This window comes from Varanus komodoensis, unplaced genomic scaffold (assembly GCF_004798865.1).
Source record: "Varanus komodoensis strain SLA01 unplaced genomic scaffold, ASM479886v1 scaffold15, whole genome shotgun sequence".
In the NCBI taxonomy this organism is placed as follows: Eukaryota; Metazoa; Chordata; class Lepidosauria; order Squamata; family Varanidae; genus Varanus; species Varanus komodoensis.
In genome coordinates this window covers 21,203,176-21,230,507 of record NW_025335440.1, presented here as the reverse complement: position 1 = coordinate 21,230,507, position 27,332 = coordinate 21,203,176, and the positions used below count along the sequence as shown (strand labels likewise).

General features: G+C 41.4%; 1 protein-coding gene across 2 annotated transcripts in view; it reads right to left on the bottom strand.

Annotated features, from left to right (window-relative positions):
* Positions 1 to 19,761, bottom strand: part of MPP7 (MAGUK p55 scaffold protein 7) — a 97,846-nt gene extending 78,085 nt beyond the window's left edge. The window contains exon 1 of one of the 2 annotated variants that reach the window (XM_044424684.1): positions 19,661 to 19,761. The gene's annotated coding sequence lies outside the window, so the exon portion shown is untranslated. Of the gene's footprint in view, positions 1 to 19,338; positions 19,455 to 19,660 lie in introns of those variants that run through there. The other variant, XM_044424685.1, reaches the window with a different exon arrangement.
* Between the last annotated feature and the right edge of the window lie 7,571 nt (positions 19,762 to 27,332).

The window sequence follows — 27,332 nt, the reverse complement described above, 5'->3', positions numbered from 1 at the left end:
CTCCAATCACAATTGCCATTTTGTTTGCAGTTTTTTCTCAGACCACCATGCCACCACCAGTAAAAGCCATTCTACGAATGGCCAAGTGGCATTTTAAAGTTTGCCACTGGTTTGTTACACCTTTAAAATAAAAGTCATGCACAATTCCATTCATAAGTATGTGTGTGGAGGGGAGGGATTGTCCTTTGCATATACACACCTACAGCTGCCTAAAATGTAGAAACCTGCCTGGCCGATGTCCTCCTTATTGTCCACTGTGGAAATGCAGTAGAATACATCCATGGACACTGACCAGCTAAGGCTTCATACAGTTGTCAAGTGCTTTGTGCACACTTGACAATTGTGAACTGGTGAGCTGTTAAATGAAAAATGAAGTTCCCTCAAAGTAAGTGCCAAATACTTATCTTCCTTTTGGATGAGATCCTCTGGTTCTTTTACTATTGTTCTGACTGTTCTCAGTCTTTCTACCTCTTGCTGAGTAAGTTCTTTTCTTTCAACCTTTCTTTTGACAGGTTTTGGTCATATATACCAATCCGTTTGCTCATCCAAAAATATATTCTAGATCAAGAAGCTACTTATAGTTACTGAACTGGCCTTGAGCAGCAGGACTTTATGACCAAATGGGCTCTTGCGAGAACAGCTGGAGATATGGTATACCAGAGGAAGCAAAAATATATACTGTTGCAATGTATGTAGCAATACATATTGTGACTATATTTTAAGATGTTATATAATCTTCCCAGTCCTGAGGCCATGCTAACAATCTCTGGCAGTTCCAAACATTTCTGCCACTCATTTTTCTTGCATGCACACACACAGACTTCTAGCCCTGAGGGTTATAAAGATAGGCTTTAAAAAGAATGGGTAAAATCTACTGAGATCACTGAAGTAAAAATGGGTAGCCCATCATGATTTTAACTAACTGGGAATGGGGTCCCTCATTACAGCTCGCAAACTAGAATTATGCAAAAGAATAAAAATTTATAGGATGCTAAATAAATTATGTATTTGCTATTTACATAAGTTGTCCAGGTCACTGGATTCAGCTTTGCTTCACAAAATTGGATTGTCTGGGGGCAGATTTTTTTAAAAGCACAGCCCTGGTTGAAGCTTGATATGAAATGACATAAAAAGATCATGCAAGAAGAAAAGAGTACTAGAGAAGGGGAAGACAAGATGGAAAATCATTTCAGTTTAGACAGAAAATACAATTTTATCAAATTTGGTTCATTTAACAAGCAAGGAAAGAGGTAGGAAGCTAATCAGAAAGTAACAGAAGTGCAACAGCTCTGTTAACCTAAGGCAAAACCATACTCTGGAAGGCAATTAATGCTCTCCAAACACCCTTTTTTCTTTTTTCAAAGCAGCCACCAACATTAAGTGGTATTCATCCCTTTCTGGGAGCAGTTAACAAAACACTACTAATAGATCAGATTTTCATTCTGGCAGATATTGACCTATTATTTTCATGGAGACTCAATGTACCTTTTAATCAGTTTTGGCTGATACACCATCTATAAGCATACTTGGGTGTTGGTAGCTTGGTCCTGATTACTCATATCCTGAGAGTTTCACATTTATACTATTGCAAAGCATTGTACATGGGCCTGCCTTTAAAAATGGCCCAAAAACTGTAATTGAAAAGTGTCAACTGAAACTGAAAACAGGACCACATTATTATGCAGTGGAACTTTTGCTCATACGACACTGGTGATTTATCATCAGTACAAGCTCCCAGTCCATTTCCAAAAAGCCCTTAATGGTCTGAGATCAGAATCTTAAGATTATCAGAGACCCAACTCTGAGGCTGCTGTCATCAGTGACATTCCTGCTGCACAACAGCCTGCTCAAAGAAGCTTGCATGGCACTTTCTTTATCATTTTTCTGATGCTAGATGTAGACCTGTTTATTTTCCCAGACCTAAATAATAGTTTTAAAAAAAAACTTTTGAGGGTGGAGTTGCTAGTTCTTTACTGAAAAAAAGAGTAGGTGGGTTTTTCTTTGGTTTCATTCTGTTGCATCAGTATTGTTTTAGTATATTTCTTCAGTTCTGCAAGCCACCCAGACAACATGTAGCAATGGTTGGCTATATAAATATGGTTCATGAAATAAATAGGGAAGCAGCATTTACTCCTTGCCCCTCTATGCCCATTCTTCAATCTTCACTTTAACTCTCACCTCCTACTAGCTTTTAGATCAGGCAAACTGATAGGAATGATCCTTTTCCAATGTTGCTTCTACAATCAATGTATTGACTCTGCCTTCCCATTCTGCCGCCTGACTCACTCTAGACAAGTTTCCATTTCCCTTCCCAAGGAACAGACCACTGGGGAGGACAGCTGCTGGGCTGGGCACCACTGTATGAAGGCCACACTGAGCTCTTTCAAGCAGCCATGTTCATCCTGACCCACAACTTCTCTTCCCAAAGGAAGTTCATCAAGGAACATGGCTAGTGGGGTACCACTTCTTTTCATTTAAACCATGTCATGGTTCTCATTTAAACCATGATGTGTTTGAAACCAGGTCAGTTTAAAACCATAGCAGAAGCAAAAATACCATTTAGTAAGTTATTGTCAAGAAATAGTTAAAGCACCTTTTGAGCTGCTTAGTCTTTCAAAAGCATCCTTCTCCACATTATGAACACTGTGCTGGCATCAGCAAATCCAGCTAAACTAGACATTAGTCCGAATCCCCAGGATCAGGATTTGTGTATTAGGCAAGTCACCACATCATACTGAAAACACTATACTATTACTGCTAATAATTCAAAAGCCTATCTTGCATTTAATGATGAATAATTTGGGCTAATGCCTGAGGATGTGCAAGGCATCCATCTGGGGGTGGGAATCAGTTGGATTTGCTGGGCACAGCATGCTGGATTCCAGTCTGCTTTGCAATGGCCCAGAGTTTGAGTTCCTGGCAAGTGCACCCTGCATTTGTGGAGTGCTTGCCAGAAATTGAGCCTCATACACTGGGCAAGCAGTGCCATTTTACAGTGCACCACTGCCACCACCAGCACCAACAACTGGGGAAGACTGGTTGGCACGCCCACTTGCAGCACCCCTTTTCCACATTCTGCAGCCACCCCTGACAAGGAAGTTTGCCGATGGCACAATGGGGGTCCACAAGCATTCATGGACTTCCTCTTGGCACAGCTCACTTTGCAGGACCAGGCCAAGCATGAGGAAAACTCTATGGACGCTACAGGGACAGATCTAAAAGGGTTTGTCCCAATCCTAGTTACGTCCCAATTATAAAGCTCAACAGAATACAGAAGCAAATTACCTTGCTTTAAAAAGCGTTGCTGCTCAAACCTACTCCACACATAACATTTTAGTCATGTGTTCAAGGTGTTTCAAGTGTAAGCCGTAAAAATAGCAAGTGTGAATTTGACCAATATATTCACAATCGCATACATTATACTGGTACACCTGACAAAGATACAGAACTGGCTTCAACTCCCTGATGATTGGGCACATAGAAGCACACTCAAACCTGCTTCCATTGTACATAAAATGGTCCCATTTTTACAAAAGAAATGTTCAGTCAGGCTGTATTTCCAACAACAGTATATATCTCACAATGAACACCACTGTACAAAGCAGACCTGAATCACCATCTAAAAACTTCAGTATCATTGTCGGAAGTACAGTCACTTGTAGATTAGCACTGTAAATGTCATTTTATTGTCCCAATATCCTAACTAAAAGCGTGTGCCTCCATCTAATTTTGTCTATCACACTGTTTAGGATGGTCCACTGACCCCCTCTCTCTTTTCAAAGCATGCAGAGATCTGGAGTGGGAGGAAAGGTAATTCCCTTGAATACACTTTCTTCCATTCATTTTTTAGGATTCAAGTTAATGGTTCCTAATAGTTTTCCCTTCCCCAGCATCAAGTGGGGACACCTCCCATTTCAGGGTCCTTTACTTTTTGACCGAAATATCAAAATTAACAGTCATTAGCACAGGCACAAAAGTGAGCCAAACAGTTGGTAGTTGGAAGAGAAATAGTGAAGTTAAAAGCTAAGAGAGAGAAAGAAACAGTGAGCAAGAGGGGTAGAAGAGAGTAACAGCAAGGCTAGAGGCTGGGAATGAGAAACAGCAAGGCAAACAGGTAGACGACCTTGCTGGGAGTTGTAGAAGTTTCTGTGTAAACATGTATAGGACTACACTCTTAATTTCCAGGTTAAAATCAATAGGTACCAACACAGGCTATTGGGTTTGAGTTGCTGGTAGCTTAGCATTATACCACAAGTAATATATCCTGTTAAAATCCATACAAAACAGAGTACAAAAATCAAATTAAGCAAAATAATGGGATATACAAGTGAATGGAGACTTTGAACTGAACAAGAATGTGACAATCTAGGAAAAAAAAAATAAAACAACCAAAAAACCAAGACGGAAAACCCAGAAAAAGAGTGGGGGGAAGGAAGCAGGTGTTGTTTTCTAACAATGTTTTTATTCTTGGGAGGACAAAATGTATGAAAAAATGGGCCTTCCTATTTTTTTCCAGTTTTCAGGGTCTTCACATCTAAATCCAACCAAAGGGATGCAAAAAAAAATTTAATTACAGGTTGAAGACAGAAATTAAAATATTTCTTACATAAATAGCAAAGGAGTTATATATGTTGTATCATGCTAATCATAACTGTCAGCATGAAGCAGAAAAGTATAAAATTCTTTTCATGCTGCTCTAAATGTCAGCCAAACAAGGGCCAACAAGTGCATGAAACACGTTTCCCTGTAACAAAGTAATGCTCAATGGTGTTTTTGCAGTATAATCATAGACACTTTTAATTTAGTAACTAAATTAATCCATATCTTAGAAATTTTATTATGTCAAGGCTTGTTAAGACTTGAAAGCTCTACATATTTGGTGCCTAAATCATCTTTAGCAGGAAGAAAGCTTCAAGTTTCCATTAATATTCCATCCTATTGTATTCCCTCCTAAATATTACAATTTAGGGCTCCAGACGTAGTTCTTTTTTAAGGGAACAAAGTCTATTTCTTGAATAAGACCATTTTTAAAAAGTTTAATATTCCCTTGGTAAGAAGACTTTAATGCTCAAAATGAAATTAGGTTCCCTGCTTAATTACATTGTGCACCTATCTGACTTACCTTTATAGACCAGGGCCAAAGAAAGGTCTGAATATGATAAAAACAACTAGCAAGTAAAAACTGACGCAAGTCAAACTATGTTGTGTACGCGCGCACACACACACACACACACAGGGAGGGAGGGAGGGAGGGAGGGAGGGAGGGAGGATTTAACTGTTCCAAGTGTAAAAGCCAGGTCAGTTCAACATTCCAGAGTATGACATTACATATAACAAATATGACTGTACTTCTCTGCAGGCTATATACTGAACTGATAGAAAGAGCTTTCTAATAATTCAGATTTTTAAACCAATGCAGGCTTAGCCTCCACATACAATACTCATGCAGGAATCATTTGCTGTCTTGTTAACACTGCCTACTAGTCTTGTTTTCCATTTATTTCCTTTTCATTAGCAGCATTCTAGATATTTACAATCCTTATGCTTTATCAGTACAGTAACACGCATGCTATGAGTATCAGAGTAGTTTATTTAGCTCTCATTAGTAACAATACTAGATCACATGGCTACTAAACAACATGGCTACTAAAAATAGATAGTAGCCATGTTGTTCCATGGGGACAAACAACAACAACAACCAGGAGTGGTATCTGTAATTCAATTCAGATATCACATTCACCCATGGTTTTTCTCCAAAGGCAAAAGGGTAAATCATAGCATACTGCATATTTTAAGTTGTTCACCTTTTTGAAAGGTGTACTGACTTAAAAACAACAAAAAATAATTATTTTTAAATTATTTCTAAAAGTTGATTTAAATAAAAAATGCATTAAAAACTCCACCAATTCTTATCACCTGCTAACCCAAAGATTACCAGGAGACAGATGATAGGGTTCCAGCAGACTCACCAGCAGACATATGATCCATATGCCTAACCCAAGCCCCCTTTCACAGCCATACATTGAAAGCAGGAATTCAACTGGCACAAATGCTTACAGAACATCCTGTGGAAGGGTTCCTTAATTTCATCACAAAATGTGTACCATGGAATGGACTTACACAGAGACATCCTATTCTCTCAAGATTTCCTGCATGTGGTATGATCCACTACACACAGACCACATGAAACTGAGCTCAAGGTTATAATTGGATGGTGCTGGAAAGAATCTTTGCTCTCAGACATTCATCTAGCTGTATGATCTTGCTGCCTATAATATATTTAAGTATCACTTACCCAACTCTAAAGGAAGTTAGCTAGCAACATAAGGGTACTGTATTCTTCTCTACCCCACATCTGCTGTTGGAAATGCTCCTGGAGATTTTCCCCCCTAAGATTTAATTTTCTTCTAACACTGGCCAAAGGTTAGAACGTAAGAAAAGCCAATGGTCGATTGACTCCAGTGGCAAGCCAGCTCTCTGCTGCCCAAGTTCCCTCACAAGGTATACCATCTCTCAAATTGGAGGTAGCATATGGCCATCAGTACTAGTAATCACTGGTAGCCTTCTCCTCCATGAATGCATCCATTCCCCTTTTACAGCTATCCAAATTAGTGGCCACCACCACTTCTTGACCTGAAACATATTTTTGTAAGAAGGTCTTCAATTTCATATAGGAAGTCTTGAAGAACTCTAGGATGGATACCATCTGGGCCTGGTAATTCATTAACCATCAGTTTGTCAATAAGTTGAGACTGTGATCCTTTATTACCTTAATTCCTCAGACTGCCTTCCTGACTACCCAAATGCAGGGACAGGTTATTTGTGCTGTATCCTATGCTGTGAAGACAGATGAAAAGAATTAAATTGCTTTCTCTGCAGTCGCCTTATCCTCCTTTTGTGCTCCTTTAATTCCTTCATAATCCAATGGTCCAAGTTCCTCTCTAGCAGGTTTCATATTTCTGATACATTCTAAAAAATCTTTAATGTTGGTCTTGATGTTGTCAGTGACTGGCTCCTCAAAATGTCTACTTGCAGCTCTTATTGTCTGCTTGTGCTTCCTTTTGTTTTCCTCATTTGGGTATGATTTCTATTTTCTGAAAGAAGCTTTCCATTCTCTAATAGACTGTCTTGCACATCTTCTGAAACAGCTAATTAAAGACTGCATCTTCAAATTATTTCAATCTATCCTGAAAATAAGTTTTGCATTGATAAAGTGTGTGTGTGTGTGTGTGTGTGTGTGTGCGCGCGCGTGCGTGCATGTACACATCTTGGCTCCCTTGTTGTTGGATGCCCAGGAAATTTGAGAGAAAGTGGTAAGGACATCAGATGTCCTTGATAACCTGATTCAAGTTTGTGGTGCCAAGGTAACAGTATACAAAGGGATAACCATGGAATGACATTGAACTCAATTTCAAATTGCAAGAGAGAATGTCAGTATATGGGGCAAACAAAATGCAGGAGACATGCCATGATTGTGGAACTTTTTGGTGTGCTTGAAAGCTGGATAGATCAGGCTGCAGGTTAACATAAAGGTCTACAGAATGAGGTTTTCCTATAGTTATCTTTGTACATGAACATAAAATTTTCAGTAACGTGGATTGGTGGACTTTTGATCTTGTATCCTAAAAAGAGACACTGAGGGAACCGATAGCTACAGCAGAATGGAGAGTGTTTCCTTGCAAATGCGAAGTCAAAAATAACAAATTGGAATAGCAAATAGCTCCAAAGGGATCTCTCCAAACTGGAGGAATAGCAAATGTGGTACAATGTAGCCAATAACTTCACATACACAGTGATGATGTTTAACCAGTAATGGGATTTTAATGCTGTGCATTGCTAGATGAAAATGGCAAGCCAGTGTGTGGCCTTTGTTGCGAGGTGGGGAGGGAACCCTCCATGTTGGGACCCAACAAGAAAGGAATCCAAAATAAAACTGTCAATATCTCCTTATACAAATCCATGCTATGACTATACTTGGAATACTGGGCATAATTCTGGGCACTATACCTCAAAAAGGATATTGTACTACCAAAAAAGACAATAAAATGATAAAAGGGCTGGAGAAGTTCCCCTATGAGTTAAACCCCGGGGGTTTTCAGATTAGAAAAAGGCAAGTAAAGAAACAAGATGAAGTTACATAAAATTATACTTGGTGTAAGTAATTCTTTTGTAAGACTAGATCCTGAGGTCATCCATGACACTGAATGGCTAGAAAGCACATAGTCAAACTATGGACTTTGTTAAAAGAAGTGGTAACATCAGCTCTGAGAACTTTAAAAGGGGATTAGACAAATTAATGAAGGATATAGCTATCACTGGATGCTAATTATGACAACTATGTGTTATTTTCAGTGTTTGATGCAGCATTGTTTGGTTACCAGTTGCTAGAGAACATAAGCAGGAGAGTGCCACTGTATTCATGCCCTTCTATTGGGCTTCCCAGAGGCATATGACTGGCTTCTATGGAAACAGAATGCTGAACTAGATCAGCCTTTGGTCTGACCAAGCTAAGTTCTTCTTAGTTCTTAAAATCAGGACCTGTCAATTTAGACACCTCATTAAACCATGCTTATCTTTGCAAACCATGTTATTTGCCCAACATCTGTGATGAGCCGCAAATTCATAGACTGAACAAAGACTGTTCCACACACAAATACTCCTATGGCAGAACTTTGCATATTAAATACCCTATGTAAACCAGATTTTCCGAGAACAAAAATAAACAAAATATGTCAAGCCAGAGGGGCCTTCAGAAGGTATACTGTTTACCCAGGTGAATACTGGATTTGAGTTCCAGATCATTGTACATGAACTGAAGCACAATACCTGTTAAAGTTAGTTCACAAAAAATTACAGAACACATTTTTCAGTTCTCACATTACTCTAAAGATTAGATAAGATTTATTAAAAGGATATGTTATATATCTATGTATATGCCCCTTATCCCTAAATAGGATAATCAGGTTCCAAGATCCTGGGTGATTTCACATGACAGGGCATCCCAACCTGCATACTGTAGTGCCTGCCAGATGATTGGGATCACTGTGGCTTATGCCCTCATTCTTTCCCCCTCAGTGCTTCTGCAGGTATCCCACGGACCTGTATAGCAGAAACTATTTACAACAGCAATGCAATCTGCTGTCACTGAGACCTCTTTTCCCCACAATATACAAAGCAACAATCCTTCTAAAGTGCCCAAGCAGCACACTGGAGAGTCTGTCACTGTTCTGTTTTGTTCTCTCTTTTTCTCTCTCTCATACACACATGCGTGCACACACAGCGCCAAGAAGTGTACACAAATATGTTCTTGGTTTTTTTTTAAGTTGAGAAATTGGAGTTTGGAGTTGTATAGCTACCCATGTTTAACCACCCAAAAACTGAAGGTTCGTTTAGTTAATGTCCTTGTAGTTGTGTGCTTCAAAGTGGGACTCATTCATGGGTATTGACAAAGTCTGGCTTCAAGCAATTTACTTTGCTTTCACTTGACAGCTGTCCAAAGGCAAGTTGTCAAGTGAAAGCACCGACACAGGAATATCTCTGCTTGAGAAAGTGACTTGCAAATGAGATTTCAAGAGCAGCCTTAAATTTGTCAGTGTTCTCCACTTTTTCCAAGACACTAGATACTAGGGAAACTGTTAAAAAGTGCAGCTAGTATCATTTACAGATGGGTTTTTGACAGAAGTAAATACAGTAGTTTACTCAGAGCTATAAATAAAAAACAACCCCTTTACCTGTTTTGTGAAGTGTCAGGTATAATCATACAATTGTTAACTTAAAGCACATCATATTAGAATCCTAGGACAGTGAAATCTTCTAGTGGCATCTGGTTGCATTTTTCTAACACCACTGAGGAGAGGTCGACCTGTGTTTCATTCTGTGAACAGTGCAAACTGCTTCGCTTTTAAACAAATGATCACTGCAATTACCTTAAGCTATCCTGCAAGAGTATGTTAAATATTCCTGCTCTTATTTCAGGAACATCTTTTCAGAACATGGTTATAAGCAATATTAATTCCATTCTTGGTTATTTTAATATATTATAATTACAAGTTATCTCTTCTTGCAGTATACCAAGGCACACCCATGCAATAAAACTAGAAGAACTGGCTTCTAAATGCTTTCCCAGTTTAGATAAACAGGATGGAAATTGTATATTCTTTCTTACTATAGCTATCTCCTTCATGGATCACTGCCTTGTCGTGGCGAAGGGGCTTGCGTAGCTCAATGAAGCTATGAGCTATGCCATGCAGGGTCACCCAAGACAGACAGGTCATAGCAGAGAGTTCTGACAAAAGTGATCCACTGGAGAAGGAAATGGCAACCCTCTCCAGTATCTTTGCCATGAAAACCCCATGGACAGTACCAAAAGGCAAAAAGATATGATGCCGGAAGATGAGCCCCTCAGGTTGGAAGGTGTCCAATATGCTACTGGGGAAGAGCGGAGGGCTAGTACTAGTAGCACCAGAAAGAATGAAGCGACTGGGTCAAAGCTGAAAGGACACTCAGTTGCTGATGTATCTGGTGGTGAAAGAAGAGTCCGATGCTGCAAAGATCTATACTCCATAGGAACCTGGAATGTAAGATCCATGAATCAAGGCAAGCTGGATGTGGTCAAACAAGAGATGACAAGACTGAACATCGACATCTTAGGAATCAGTGAACTAAAATGGACAGGAATGGGTGAATTTAATTCAGATGACCATCAGGTATACTACTGCAGGCAAGAATCCCTCAGAAGAAATGGAGTAGCCTTCATAGTCAATAAAAGAGTAGGAAAAGCAGTATTGGGATACAATCTCCAAAATGACAGAATGATCTCAGTTCGAATCCAGGGCAAACTATTCAACATCACAATAGTCCAAGTCTATGTCCCAACCACTGGTGCTGAAGAGGCTGAAGTTGACCAGTTCTATGAAGGCCTACAACACCTTCTAGAATTAACACCCAAAAATGATGTCCTTATCATCATGGGGGATTAGAATGCTAAAGTAGGAAGCCAAAAGATAACTGGAATAACAGGCAAGTTTGGCCTTGGAGTACAAAATGAAGCAGGGCACAGGCTGGTATAATTTTGTCAAGAGAATACGATGATCATAGTAAACACTCTTTTCCAACAACCCAACAGACGACTCTACACATGGACATCACCAGACGGTCAACACAGAAATCAGTTTGACTATATGCTCTGCAGCAAAAGATGGAGAAGCTCTATACAGTCAGTAAAAACTAGACCAGGAGCTGACTGTGGCTCAGATCATGAGCTTCTGGTTGCAAAATTTAGGCTTAAGTTGAAGAAAGTAGGGAAAAGCACTAGGCCACTCAGGTATGACCTAAATCATATCCCTGATGAATATACAGTAGAGGTGACAAATAGATTTAAGGAATTAGATCTGATAGACAGAGTGCCTGAAGAACTATGGACGGAAGTTCGTAACACTGTACAAGAGGCAGCAACTAAAACCATCCCAAAGAAAAAGAAATGCAAGAAAGCAAAATGGCTGTCTGAGGAAGCTTTACAAATAGCTGAGGAAAGAAGGGAAGCGAAAGGAAGGGAGAAAAAGAAAGATACAAACAATTGAATGCAGAATTCCAGAGAATAGCTAGAAGAGATAAGAATGCCTTCTTAAATGAACAGTGCAATGAAACAGAAGAAAACAATAGAATAGGGAGGACCAGAGATCTCTTCAAGAAAATTGGAGATATGAAGGGAACATTTCATGCAAAGATGGGCATGATAAAGGACCAAAATGGCAGGGACCTAACAGAGGCAGAAGAGATTAAGAAGAGGTGGCAAGATTACACAGAAGAACCATAAAAGAAAGAGCTTAACGTCCCTGATAACCACGATGGGGTGGTCACTGACCTCGAGCCAGACATCCTAGAATGTGAAGTCAAATGGGCCTTAGGAAATCTGAGCAACAACAAAGCTAGTGGAGGTGACAGTATTCCAGCTGAGCTATTCAAAATCCTAAAAGACGATGCAGTTAAAGTGCTACACTCAATATGCCAGCAAATTTGGAAAACTCAACAGTGGCCACAGGATTGGAAAAGGTCAGTTTACATTCCAATCCCAAAGAAGGGCACTGCCAAAGAATGTTCAAACTACCGCACTATTGCACTCATTTCATATGCTAGCAAAGTTATGCTCAAAATCCTACAAGCAAGGCTCCTACAGTATGTGGACCGAGAACTACCAGAAGTACAGGCAGGATTTTGAAGACGGAGAGGAACTAGAGATCAAATTGCCAACATATACTGGATCATGGAGAAAGCTAGGGAGTTCCAGAAAAACATCCACTTCTGCTTCATTGACTATGCTAAAGCCTTTGATTGTGTGGATCACAACAAATTGTGGCAAGTTCTTAAGGAGATGGGAGTACCAGACCATCTTCTTTGTCTCTTGAGAAACCTATATGTGGGTCAAGAAGCAACAGTGAGAACTGGACACAGAACCACTGATTGGTTCAAAATTGAAAAAGGAGTTCGGCTGTATACTGTCGCCCTGTCTATTTAACTTATATGCAGAGCACATCATAAGAAAGGCGGAGCTAGATGAATCACCAGTTGGAATTAAGATTGCTGGGAAAAATATCAACAACCTCAGATATGCAGATACCACTCTCATGGCAGAAATTGAAGAGGAACTAAAGAGCCTCTTGATGCAGGTGAAGGAGGAGAGCACAAAAGTTGGCTTGAAACTCAACATTAAGAAAACTAAGATCATGGCATCCGGTCCTCTCACTTCCTGGCAAATAGATGGGGAAGAAATGGAGGTAATGACAGATTTTATTTTCCTGGGCTCCAAGATCACCGCAGACGAGGACTGCAGCCAAGAAATTAAAAGACTCTTGCTCCTGGGAAGGAAAGCTATGGCAAATCTAGACAGCATACTAAAAAGCAGAGACATCACCCTGCCAACAAAAGTGCGTATAGTCAAGGCTATGGTTTCCCTGTTGCAATGTATGGCTGTGAAAGCTGGACCATAAGGAAGGCTGAGCGCAAAAGGATTGAGGCCTTTGAATTGTGGTGCTGGAGGAGACTCCTGCGAGTCCCTTGTACCGCAAGGCGATCAAACCGGTCAGTCCTAGAGGAGATCAACCCTGACTGCTCTTTAGAAGGCCAGATCCTGAAGATGAAACGCAAATACTTTGGCCACCTAATGAGAAGGAAGGACTCCCTGGAGAGGAGTCTAATGCTGGGAACAATAGATGGCAAAAAAAGAAGGGGACGGCAGAGAATGAGGTGGCTAGATGGAGTCACTGAGGCAGTTGGTGTGAGCTTAGGTGGACTCCGGGAGATGGTGGAGGACAGGAAGGCCTGGAGGAGTGTTGTCCTTGGGGTCGCAATGAGTCGGACATGACTTCGCGATGAACAACAATAGCTATACATAAAAATATAAGGGCCATGATGAATCATACCTAAAGCCTTTCTAGTTCAACATTCTGTTCATAGTGAACCAGCTTTGTTTGTGGGAAGCCCATATTGTGTATTTTATTAGATGTTGTGAGCCGCCCCAAGGCTTCGGCAAGGGGCGGCATAGAAATGTTTTAATAAATAAATAAATAAGTAGGATACCACTCTTTCTCTCATTTCCCCCAACCACTAGTGTGCACACTGCCTCTGGTGGTAGCATCTTGCCATTATGACTCTTAACCATTGACAGGCTTCTTCTCCATGAATTTGACCAATTGCCCTTTAAAGCTGTCTAAATTGGTAGCCATCACTACATCAAGAGGTGCTGAATTCCATAGTTTAAATACGCACTGTGGCAAGGACTTCCTTTTAATCTGTACTGAATTTTATACCATTCAGTTTCATGGGATGATCCCAGCTTCCAGTGCTATGAAACAAGATAAATGTCTCCCTATCTACCTTCTCCACACTATACATAATGCTGTGCACTTCTATCCTTTCTCACTGTTCTTGCCTATTTTCCTAGACTAAGCAATGCTAGTATAACCTTTCTTCACAGAGGAGTTGTTCAGCTTGATCATTTTTGATTTCCCCTTTCTGCACCATCTTCAACTATACAATACCATTTTTGTAGTGTGAAAAGAAACGTACACTGTATTCCAAGTATGGATTACCTTGTATTTGTAAAAAGTAGCTTTATCAGCAGTTTTATTTTTTATTCCTTTTATATCTAACCTGGAACTGGCGCACGGGATTAACATTTTTGTTGTGTTGTCCTCCTTTCTTGTTCAATTAACGCCAGCTAGGATTCCAGCAGTGTGTGTGTGATGTTAGACATCTTGTCCATTTGAATGCACTTTATCAAACTGCTCAAAGTATACATAGAACATACACACATTTAGAAATACAGGAATGAGGGAAACAAGCAATTTTTATAGGATAAATGTGAAATGTTTCTGCTATTTGCTTATAAGTACACTCTACATACATAGCCTCCTGTCTGACTGTTAGCATGCCAGGCACAGGTAAAAACAATCTTTGTATCTAACTAATGTATCACGAGGAAAGAAAACACAACATTATAGGGAAAGAAAGCACAGAACATATTTCCATGAAGAGCAGGCATAGTCATCATTACCAAGATAGGTCATTATTATTCCTCAAGTGGATACCATACCCTAAAAACAAAATTATCTACTCTCCACCCACTGAACCCTTAATATGACTACAAAGTTCTTCCTAAATAACATCAACCATATGCAGATAGAATGACAAGGATGATGTCTTTACAGGAGTTTGTGGATGGTGAGTGACAAGATATAAGTTACATTACTGTGGGCAGAGCAATACAGCTGTGCTACTTAGCTTGGATGTTGGCAAAAGAAAGTCAGGCAACAATATTACCCAAACTATCATCTATTAACAGCCCCCTCTGTCATTTGGACAGAAAAAGAATAGGAAACAGAGCAAATCACACAGAGAAGCCAAAGTGCAATAGGGGGTGCTCCAGAAGAACAACTGAAAAGATGAACAGTATGTTACAAAATCTGATCCACAGATACACAATTGCAAAATCAATGAATGCAATGTAACATAGCCCATCTGAACATGGTAAGGCCAACATTTTGATACAAAATTCTTATCTACATTATTTTGTAGCACCACACTCTTCACTTGGTAGAAGGATGTGAAGATAGCATATTACATAACTGAATAGGGGATCAATTAGGTTGATTCATAATATAGTCATAAACATATGGCAATATTTGAACAAAGCTTTCGATCAATATTGAACAGTAATGAGCAAAAATGAGTGTGTGTGTTCTAATGTTTGCCACCTTTATGCACAGGTAGAAGAACTCAGCTCATACATTTACAAGAACAGGTTTCCCACAACTCCCAACTAGTAGCCACCACAGAAAGGAAATGATTAAGCAATACAAAAGCACAGAAGAGGGAGAACCAACACAGCACACACACACACCCAACTTCTAAAAAAGTTTTAGTTTTCCCTTTTCCAATACATGGCATGGAATTATAAGAAATGCACAGCAGTTTCTCAAAATGCATCCATGGATCCCAAAAGGCCGGGGACCCCTGGCTTAGAGGGCTCATTATTTCACACAGCAGCGTAACTAATTTACAATCTAAATTATTCACCTTCACACATTCAACAGATGTGTTAACATGCTGGTCCTCTTTAAAGAAAACTGAATTAAGTCAGCTGATGTCCAATAACAGATTATATTTAAAACAATAGTAACAAGAGCCCTAGAGCTCTGTGGTAAAACTACATACCCTATGACCCTGAGTCAGTCTCCAACTGATTGTGAAAGGATTATCAGGAAGCAATGCTGGGAAAGGCCTTTCTTTGAGATGAGTCGGGATGGGTAAAGGATGGTGGAGTTCCAGTCCAGAAGTTGTTCAACTTGAACTTCCATCATCCCTCACCACGGGCCATGCTGGCTCACAGGAACAGCAGTCTATCAACTTCTAGAGGGCCACATATTGCCCATGCCAGTCTAAAGACAAGCATGGGAAATCTTTATTCTATGAAACACTGTTGAAAACCCACAGGAATGAAGCCCTGTCAACTGGCTATGATGGCTAGAGCTGATGGGAATGGCAATCACAAACACCTGGAGGGCTACAAGTTTCCCCAACCCTGTGGTGTATAAATAAAAATAAAAATGTACTAGTCTGAATCAATATAAAGCAGCTTAATGTTGTGCAGGTAACCGAAACTTGAACCATCAATTAGACAACACAGAATGACAGTCTTTCAAAAGTATTTTCAGTATTTTTTAAATAGGCTTATAATATTTATTTAAAATTTCTTATATACCATCAAATTTTTGCAAAATCTCAAGACAGTTTACATAAAAAAGGCAAAAATATGTATTAAAACCATTATTACAACAATAAAATAGTTATAAACCCCTTAGTGTCAGTAATTACCGCAACTAATTAAAATACATTATCAATTTAAAAACTGGGAGAATAAAAAGCTTTTGGCTTGATGCTGGAAAGAAAAAACATTGGTACCAGGTGTACCTCTCTGGGAAGCAGGTTCCATAATTGGGGTGCTATCACAGAGTAGGGCCCCTCTTTCAAGGAGAACCTCCACAGATGATCTTAGAGTCTTGGCAGGCTAGTAAATATAACAGTAAACAGACCCTAAAGTAAACATAACAAAATGGGCACAGTCATTAAAAAGCTCCCCCAGCCTTAAGTGCCATGTTAAATGCCCTATGACCAAATAGAGTATCATAAAAATCGCAGAAGGAAAATATCTAATTTATTCATAAGAAGCTGAGCATATATTCATAAAGAATCATTTCTGCTGATAAAATACATGAAAATAAATATAAGGCAGCCACAGTGCCTAAATCCTTCCACTTAAACAAGTTAATTGGTGTTCTTTTTATACAATTGGGCGGGTGAATATTTATAATTTCATTACAACTTGCCACACACAAGTCTTCATAAAAACAATATTTTCTACAGGTTGGTTAACTGGAAGCTTATTTTAAGCAATTTCTGAAAATACCTTTCAGTTATACTGACTTATATAATTAAGTTATTGGTCTCATGAGCTTAGCTACATGTTGTAAGATCACACTGTAATATAGCCACAGGAGTATGCTTCTCATAATTAAGTACTACTTTGACTATTGTCTCTGTTCCCCTATGAAGATATTTCAAGCTTTATTCTGTTTTTTTAAACTAGCTGTATGTCTATCTACCTTTATCTATATAGCAAGAAAGAGAGGGAGGGAGAGAAAGACAAAGAGAGCAAGCTCCTCTGTCACATTCTCCAAGTTATTTTTGTTTTCCCATTTCAACATATTAATTCTAGTTTGATTTTACATTGAAAAGTGCTTTATTGATGAAATGAGGCACTATTAAATGCAATGCAACTTTGTCTCATAACGCAGATATTGATCTTTGGTGACATACTACCATTTTCCTCCATCCAAATCAAGATTAATCTTCTTGTAGCATCACTTTGCTGTACAGCTGACAAAAACAGAAAGGATACTTGGGTAGACACCTGAAAACAAATTTCAGTAGGATGCTAATATAGCTGCATTCAATTAAAGGCATCTTTGCCTAGACTTTATTAACAAATCAGTTAAATCTACAGAAAAGTGGATGCAACTAAAATAATTCTGAAAAATGAGGCATACTGTGGTTTTAGATGTATCCAGCCATTACAGATGACACCATATTAGAAGACTACAAGTGAAAGATGTCTCTTGTAGTTACATTAATATTTTTTAGATTTGTTGCCTAATTAATTTGAACCTTTTGAATAATAAAAAGTATATCTTGATTAATCAACTAAGCATTGCAGTCCTAAAGTTATTCAGGATTCTGAAGATTCTGTCCCATTCATCATAGCTGGAAAAAATGCCAGGTTCGCAAAAATCCTGTCTCTACCATCATATGTAGCAACAAAAAAAAAAAAAAAAATCTGTGTCTGATATGTCAGGATCAATCCTTTCCTATTCAAAACCCATACCCCTTTCAGGGATGCTCAATATGATCACCTCACACTTTGTCATTTTTCACAGTCATGACTCTATTGCCAGTTATCAAAAATTACCCTTTATACTCCTACCTCTCATTTCTTTGAGAGCCAGTGTAACATGGTTGTCAGAATGTTGGACTGGGAACTTGGGATAGCTGTGGGTCACTGGATGCCTTTGGGTTAATTATTTAGTCCCAGCCTAACTGATCTCAGAGGCTTGCTTAGAGGATAAAATGGAGCTACATAAACTGCCTTAGGCTCCTCATAAGATTAAAATGAGAGATAAATGCAACGCAATAATAAAAAACACATACAAAGGCATATTTATTGCAGTCAATGTGAGTGAAGCGCTATACTACTACTAACATTTGTGCAAAACCTACAGAGCCCTCACTGATATAAAAGCACAGAACTCCCAAAAATACATGCTAAGAAAAAATAAATCTAGCAGGAAAAAATGTGATGAGTAGAGCAGTCAATCATTTCAATGTATAGAAACATCAAGTCCTCTACTTTTGCTAGAGCTCCAGAACCTCTTTTTAACAGAGATAATAAATTGTAAATGTGTAAACAGCTGCCTACACCAGTGTTACCTGCAATTATTTTTACTTGAAAAATGAGAGTAAGATGAGCACAAACTACATTCTAGATAGCCCTGGTTCAAGTATCAGCCACACTTCTTTAGGTGACAACCTCCCACCCATCCAATCTACAAGACAGGGATAATAGTGGTCTACTGTTACACTATTCTTGAAATAATTTAATATTTCCCCCCTTAAATGTAAAAGCTGACTAAAGGAAAATGCCATTCTGAGTACCAAGTGCATTTCTCCAGTCAATAAGCAATCACAGCCGGCATTTGTTTTTCCTCCTCCCTCCAGATCTGTTTTCCTTTTGTGTTACATCTTTTACATTTCTGATCTTTTGAGCTGCTTTTATAAAGGTGGGATTAAAGATCGCATAACTAATTTAAACATGTAATGTGACTTTAAGCAGATCGGGATCCTGACCTCTTTGATATTATACAAAGCATTCAACAGGGCCACAGTACACCTAGGGCCATAAAGATCAAAACGCACGTCTTCCTATTTCATTTTAGTAAGTACATGCCCAACTCCTCACCAAATACCAAGGGGAAGAGAAGAGGCCCATATCCCTGATATCGTCCCCTCCACGTCCGAAGCTCTCTCTGTACAGGATCACCTCACGACCTGGTGAGAAACTACAGCTCCACACACCTCTACAAGAAAAACAGGATACATATGTGCGGGGGGAAGCTCCACACCCAACGTCCTGAACTCGACGAGAAGTGCCTACAACGATTTCGGCTCAGCCGGGGGAGGGAAGGGCCAGGCGGCTCCCTCCCACACCTTATTCCCACGACCACGCACCGAAGGAGGAGGAAGAAGGAAGGAAGGTCCAAGGGAAAACCGAGCAGCCTGCTCCACTCCCGCGAGCGCCTTTACTCGGGAGTAAACCCCACGGAAAAAGCGGGAGCCACCAGCCTGCGGAGGGAAGCGAAACGAGGCAGCGAGCCCGACGGTGCCACCTGCCCCAACCGCCACAGGGAGCGTCCCAACCGCCGCCCGGCGCCCCTGGCAGAGCGGCAGCTGCTCCCGCCGCAGCTAGCCCGACCGCCGCTCCGCCAGGCAGCCGCGGCGAATCCCGCCCAACTCCCCGCACGCCCTCCCTCCCCTTCGGCCGCCGCATTACCTCAGCAAGCGGCGGCGCCCCTCCCGCTCCGAGGGGCCGCGGCTGCCCCGCACTCTCCCCGTCCGCGCCGGCTGGAGCAGCGCCGGCTGCCCAGGCGAAGTCTGCTCCCCTCGCGCCCCCCCCCCCCCGGCCAGAGGGAGGAGCCCTTCAGCGGAGACAGAGGGAGCGGCGCGCCTCTGGCCCCGCCCCGGTCGCGCCGACAGCCTCTGCCCTGATTGGCTCCGCCCTGCGCTGGTGGGAGGCTGTGGCCGCCCCGGCTCGCGCAGGGCCGCCGCCTTATTGGCTATGCGAAGAAGCGCAAAGCTGCTCCCTGACTGAGGGTGCTGCGCCCCGCCCAGGGGCCGTCACGTGAAGCCCGGGCGGCGAGCACAAGCTGCTGGGCAGGGAGCGCTCTGAGCGAAGCCGCCGTCGTCGCCCTGAGGCCGGAACGTGGGACGAGCGCGGGGGCAGTCCTGTTTCTTGGCGCAGTTTTTCCTCCTTGGTCCGGTCGCTCTTCCCTCTTTATTTATTTATTATATTTATACCGCACTCATCAGCCTATCTCGGTTTACAATAATTACTATAAAACACATGATAAAATCACAGCAGTGCAATAAAAATACAATAATAAGCATAATACAATTTTTCTTGCCTAGGATAAGTAGAGAACCTTGTTGCGCCAGAACCAGGGGCTGCCTACCTTTCCTCAATTTCATGTCCTTCCTGTGGTTGTTGCACTGCAATTCCCAGCATCCTTGGCTTGACAGTTCTGAGGGTTGCAGTCCCAGCACATCTGGAGGGTACCAGGCTAGGAAAGACTGGTCTAGTACATCTGTCTGCCAGGAGATCTATGGTCTGGTGGACACTGATGTTTCATTTAACTTATGATTGTACACGGGCTTGTAGTCTGTTTCCGGAGGTAATTCCTTAAGGCTGCAATCCTACGTACGCATTCATGGGTCTAAACCTCTTGAACCGAGTGGGGTTTATGTCGGATTAGCCATGGATGCGTTTGATTTGCAAAACAGAATGAACGTGCCATCTTTGGTTTATTTTCATTTATTAGTTTGCCTGGGATTACTTGCTTTAGTTTGAGCTTCCAGCTTTAAAGCATTTTGGTTTTGCCCCCACACAGCCACTGTGGTTGTACACAGATTGTGGGCTGCTTAAATCCCATTGACCTCAGCAAGATTTAAGTAGCCTAACTGTGAGCATGATTATAGACATTTCTAGAAAATGTACATTCAGTATAATTTCAGTCTGAGTATTTTGTAAAGCTGATTAAAAGCTGGATATTAAGATACTAGATTTGTGAATACTGCTACCTTCTTTGCTCAGCTTGCATAATATTATCTTACTGATAACTGATACAAGCTCAGGTTGCCCCACTTTCAACATGCTATCTGTTTCCTTTTCCATAATCGCTTCCAGCTTGTTCCAGCACCTTGAGACTGGCATCAATGTATGAGTGAAGGGGGTACGTTGAGGTGTAGGGCTAAACAAGTCCATAACAGCTTAATTTCCATAAGAACAAGTGTACGAACATAAGAAAAGGCATGCTGGATCCGGCCGAAGGTCCATCTAGTGACTAGTCCAACACTCTGTACACAGGGTGGCAAACCAACTGGCCACAGGATCTCCTGCCCACCTGCCCAGCAGCTGGTATGTGCAGGCATGGTGCCTCTGGCAAGGGACGTACCACACACGAGTAGCCAGCAAGGCTAGCAGCCCCTGACAGCCTCTTCCTCCCTGAGTCTCCATAGAGCCGTCCATTGGTGGTGATCGCCACTTCCCATGGCAGTGAATTTTATAGTCTTACTATTCCAATTCTTAATTTTTTTCACAGTAGAATTCTCTGCATATTGAATTAGAAATGAATCCCATTGTCTTCAAGGGTCGATAGGCTAAATATAAGAAGATTTTCCAGGACACTTCTGCAGAGTCATGAAAGCTGAAAACAGTTTGGTGCTTTTGGGTTGTCCAAAGTAGAGCAACGCACTGAAACTGGTCGATCGAATCGGTCACGCCAGTGCTTCATCAGTTGTACGGGCTTCCTATCTGCGTTGGGGCTAAAATTCAAGGTGTTGGTGTGGAAACCACTAAATGGCTTGGAGCCAGAGTATCTAATAAAGCACCTCCTTCCATATGTACCTGCCTGAGCCTTTAGGTCATCTTTGAGAGCCAACCTCTGGATGTCTCTGCTGAATGAATTTAGCTGGGCGGCCACTGCAGTTGCGACTCTCTGCTTATAGAATGCCCTCCCCAAGGGGAATTCACCCAGCAGTCAAGCTGTTATCATGTCGGTGCTAAATAAAGACTGTTCCAGCAGGCATTTTAGATTTTATTACTGTGATTTTTTATTTTCTGGGACTTCTTACATTTTTTGATCATTGATTTTAAACTTTTTATTGCATGTGATGCCCTAAAAAGTGTTTAAAAATAGGACTGTAGGATAGAAATGTCATAAATAAAAGCTGGAAATAAAACTAGCCTGATGAGACTTCCATGTGCCCCTGTCTTAGTACTTGTGCTCTAAATGAAATATTACTATTTGTTATCATTCCCTATAGTACAGTTGCCCACAGAAATCTGTGGCTAAAAATAAGTTTTGTACAACATGGACTATGCCCAGTGCTGCTAAGAGTGTGCCGAGGATGATTCTTGGTTGAATACTCTGTGTTCCCATTGGATCCTCAACGGAATGGTCTTTCCTCTTGGTTCTTCCCACTCTGGGCAGCTTGGACTATGCATGGAGTGCTATTTCATACTATGTTGTCTCATGTTGTCTTAGCCAAGGGATGTGAGCACATTTCCTTTTGGCTTACAGAGACTGGGACTGCGGATTGTTGTCCCTGCTGATTGTAGTCCTGTGCACCCTTCCCTTGAAGTAAGCCCCAGTGTAAGGAGTGGGATTCAGTTCTGAGTAAATCCACACCAGATTGTGCTGGCAAATGTATTGGAACACCAAAACTGCACTATATAAATATCCTTTCTGAGCTGTTGCTTGACAGTCCGCTATTAAAAGCACAGCCAGGATGAGATCTGACAAGCTTCAGGTGGCAGCAGGCACTTGTGGAAGTGTGTGTGATGACAGAACTCTCTCCCAGTCAGCAGCAAGGGAATGTGAAAGGTACCCAAGCCAGTCTTCAAATGAACCATCCCAGCTCATGGAACAGCTGCCTATGTGGCCCTCTTCTCTAAGGACAAGGATGGACCAGAGTGCAGCATCACTGTAGAAGGCAATTGCAATGTTTATAAAGGATTTCTAGTCTTTTCCAAAAGCTTATTAATTAACCATCAGCCATACTGAACATTCAGCAATTTTAAAAGAGAAATGTGTGTGTGTGATTGCCATTGGATTTAAGACAAATTGACATTAAATCTCATTTCCATCATCCAACAGTTGACCTTTCAATATATTTCAGTAAATGTATGTCTTTTGGCAGTGTAATTGTGACACATTAGGTGAAATGTATTACAACGCCTTAAGCAGTGGTGGTGGTGCTGGGGGATTACAATAGAGAATGATAATGAATGGTGCGAGCTCATTCCTTTGCTACAGCAGATACGAAAAAACCTAAAGTCCTTAGAAATACACTTGCCACTTCAGAATTCAGCCAACTGCCACTTTATCAGCCTAAAACTCAGTATTATCTGCTGCTAACACTTGCAGGTCAAACTGCTTTCAAACACAGAAAACCCGAGGCAGCCCATCTTAAGGGCATCACTCTTAATGGCATTTTTCTTAAATAACATCAACAATCTACTTTGAGTTATTCCCTCAGTCCATCAGTTATGCTCCTCAGGAACATTAAACTTGCAGTTGCGTTGGTTGCACTCAGATTACTTAATAAACCAGATTTTTTAACAAGGTAAGTAAGGCTTACTGTGAACGAGCAAGCATGAAGAGGCACACTGCTCAGTGACTCCTCCTGGGCTCCTCCTGCCTCTGGGCGTGGCTTAACAATGCATAGTTAGATCCATACTGGGATCCCTGCCTTGTTGCTCTCCTGTCAAGCCAGAAGAACAAGCGAGGGTTTGTTTTTGGCTCATAACTCTGGTTTGTTAGGAGAGCATCAATCCAGGATTCAATCTCTGGACAGTGTGCTAAGCAAACCATGAGCAGAGAGTCTCTGACTTGTTTAAGCCTTTCCTGCTAGGAGCCAGCAGTTTGTTCATCATAAACTACACTTTAAAAAAACCTGGTTTACTGTGACATCCAAATATGGCCATTGTCTTAATTATTTTTGCAAAGCTACAAAATAGGCTGATAGCACCAAACAGTGATACGCACCAGACTACTGAAAGTGCACAGATGTATTAAATCATAAAATGGTATGCATTCCCATCCTATTTTGGGCTATATAGTCCAGCTTCAGGGAATAATTCAAAGTAGATTTTTTATTTTATTTAAGAAGTAATATCAAGCTGTATAACTTGTTCCCTTAAGGGGCATATCTATCTTGCTGGGCTTTACACTGAAAAGTTTAAATGTAAATAGTGTAACCAGATGCAAAAAAGGACAAGGGAACCTACATGTGTTTGAATAGTCTCATTTGTGTATATATTAAAGAAGCAGAAACATAGTTCTCACTGTTCTCTTTGCATCTGATCTCTTTAACTACAAAATAATTTCTGGTTCAATGAGGCAGTATTAGGACTCTAGCAGGGAACCATCCCACCAAACAGGTAAATGGAGAATTAGGCACTGCAAGAGTTAGGCTTAGAGCAAATACCCAGGATGTTTTCCTGTCTAAGGCAAAGGACCAGATGAGGCAAAGGACACTGTCACCATTGCACATGTACATGCTGCTTGTTCCAGCAGTTTGGTCAACAGTGACCATCATACCTGAGGGTGACACTCGAGCTTAGGGGATGCAGGGTATGTCATTTGGCTTGTACTGTTCCATCCTCCAGCAACCCCAATGTCATTTACTTATCACATCTATTCCAAGTTATCTGGTTGAAGGTGTTCTTAAAGGAACAGTAACTAAGCAGATAGAAGGACAAGCCCTGCTACAAAAGAATGAAGATGGCTTCTGCAGAGGTAAGTCCTGTCTCATTCTTCTTGTCTCACTCCTGTTCTTGGAGAATGTCAGTAAACACATGAACATTGGTGATTCGGTAGACATTATTTACTTGGACTTCAAAAAACTTTTGACAAGTTACTCACCTAAGACTCCTGAACAAGCTGTTATGCATCAGTAACTGCTTAAAGAAGAGGAAGGAGAGAATGGAAAGAAATTGTAATTTCTCCTGAAGGAGAGATGTAAATATTAGGATCCCACAGGGATATGTATGAAGACCAATGCTTTTCAACCTGTTCATAAATGATTTGGAATTAGGAGGGAGCAATGAAGTCTCCAATTTTGCTAATGACACCAAACTATTTCGGGTGGTTAAAATCAGAATGGATTGTGGGGAAATCCAAAACTATCTTTCCAAATTGGGAAAACAGGCATCAAAATGGCAAATAAAATTGAGTATATGCAAAAGTAAAGCAATGCATATTGGAGCAAAGAATCCCAACTTCAAATATCAGCTGGTAGGATCCGAGCTGGCAGTGAATGACCAAGAAAAGGGTCCTGGAGTTGTGGTCGACAGCTCAGCGAAAAAGTCAGCCGCGTGTGCAGCTGCTGTGAAAAGGGCAAACTCCATGTTAGACATAATTAGGGAAGGTATTGAAGATAAATCTGCCAATGTCATACTGCCTGTATACAAATCTTGAGGGCACCCACAATTAGAATACTGTGTAAAGTTCCGGTCACTGCACCTTAAAAAGGTCATTATTGGGTTGCAAAAAGTGCAGAAAAGGGCAACTAAAAGGATCAAGGGATTGGAGCAACTCCCTTATGGGGAAAGATTACAACAGATGAAATGGTTTAGTTTAGAAAAAAAGACAAGATATGATGGAGGTGTCAGAATTATGTCTGTGGAGAGAGAGACATTTTTCTCCCACTTCCATAAGACCAGAACCCATGAAGCTGATTGGCGGGAGATTTGGAACAAATAAAAGGAAATATTTCTCCATGCAGCAAATAGTTAAACTTTGGAATTTGCTTCCCCAAAAGGTGACCACCAGGAGTGATGGGGCACATTTATCGAGAAGAGGTCTTTTTTCCAGATGGCTCTATGCCTCCCTCCAGTAGTAGAGGCAGTATGTCTATGTACACCAGTTGCAGGGGAACTTAGCAGAAGGTTGATGCATCCCAGTCCTGCATGTGAGATCCTGTGGGCAGCTGTGTCAGTCATTCTCTGATAATAGTATTGTTTTTTTGTAGTACCAAGTACTTACAAGATAAGTACTTATTCTTATCAATATTCTGAATACACACTGACTGCATTTTTATTTTTACTGCCTCACTTTTAAATATCCCTATATATTATTCATTATTCATATGCAGATGATCAAGTAGCTGCCAAGGCAATTTGTTGATAAACTGCAGCTGAGACTATGTTGTTTATCAGAAAATTCTGCCATTTTAAATGTTGTTTAAACTGTTGCTGTTCCAGATTTCTAAACAGCAAAACAGAGGATTCCAACAGAAAAGCTAGCCCATATATGTTAAAAATAGGATTCTGCTCCCCCAGCCCATGGTCTTAAGTGTGCTTGGCTATGTATAGCATTGCAGCCCTGGCAGAAAAATGGCTTTGAACTACAGTCACCCTATCCAGTAAGAACTATTTATCTGCTGGCCCATAGGAAGAACAACTGATCAGAAAAAGCAGGCCTGACCTGGTCACTGTCATCAGCTCTGCTTTAAGATTTGGTCCACGGGGTGGGCATGGTTCGGAAAGGCCGATCTCTGCACAATCGTGGGGGCCAGAACTGCTGTGGCCATCACTCTAAGGGCCCTTCCTTTGGGTGAGTCACTCGGGTCAAGTTGGCCATGGAGAATATCTTTGTCGCCACTGCTTCACCACAACAGCAAATATTGCTTAGAGTGTAATCCAGGGGAAATGTCTGAAAGCATCCGGACTCAGAGGGTTACAAGCCTCCTGTGCAGGGCAGGAGTTGCTGAGAGGTAACGATCCCCTCCCTGCTTCTCCTGCCCTGCAACGAGGCGGAATGTCCACTATCCTCAGAGAGCTCCCTCCCAATACCCTCTTCACCTCTTCCCTGAGGTCACTTGTATGACCTTGGAGAGGCAACCAGTGCTGTTCTCTTCCTCTGCAGAAGCTGTGCAGAAAGCAGAGAGAGGGATCCAAGGCCAGAGCTCTTTTCCATTCTCAGATCTGGGAATCCAAAGAATGCTGTGTCCCTCGGGATGCTGGTTGGAGGAAATAGGACTGCCTTGCTAAAGCCACTTGCCAGAGTAGGAAAGTAGCAAGCACCACTTCAGAGAGCCCATGCCATGTCTTACTCTGGAAAAGGACCTCTCAGAGGGAGGCACTGGGCAGGGACCTGGGGAGGGTGGGCGTGCCAGCAGCATTCCGGCTGCTACGGTGGCGTTTCCACGGCAGGTGAACAGGTGGTGGCAGCTGCTAAAGCCAGACAAGGAAACACGGTCATTGCAGTGGTGGCAGGTGCTGCTGCAGAGGCAGATGGAGATGAGGCCTGCCACTCCTGCTGGTCTGCAGCCAGGGCCATGTAGCTTGGCGTGGCTCAGGCATTCTTTGTCCACCGGTTGTTCTAGGATGGAAGTTCTTCGTGTGGAAGCTGCCCACTGCTGAGTGTGGGCCTAAGCCAACT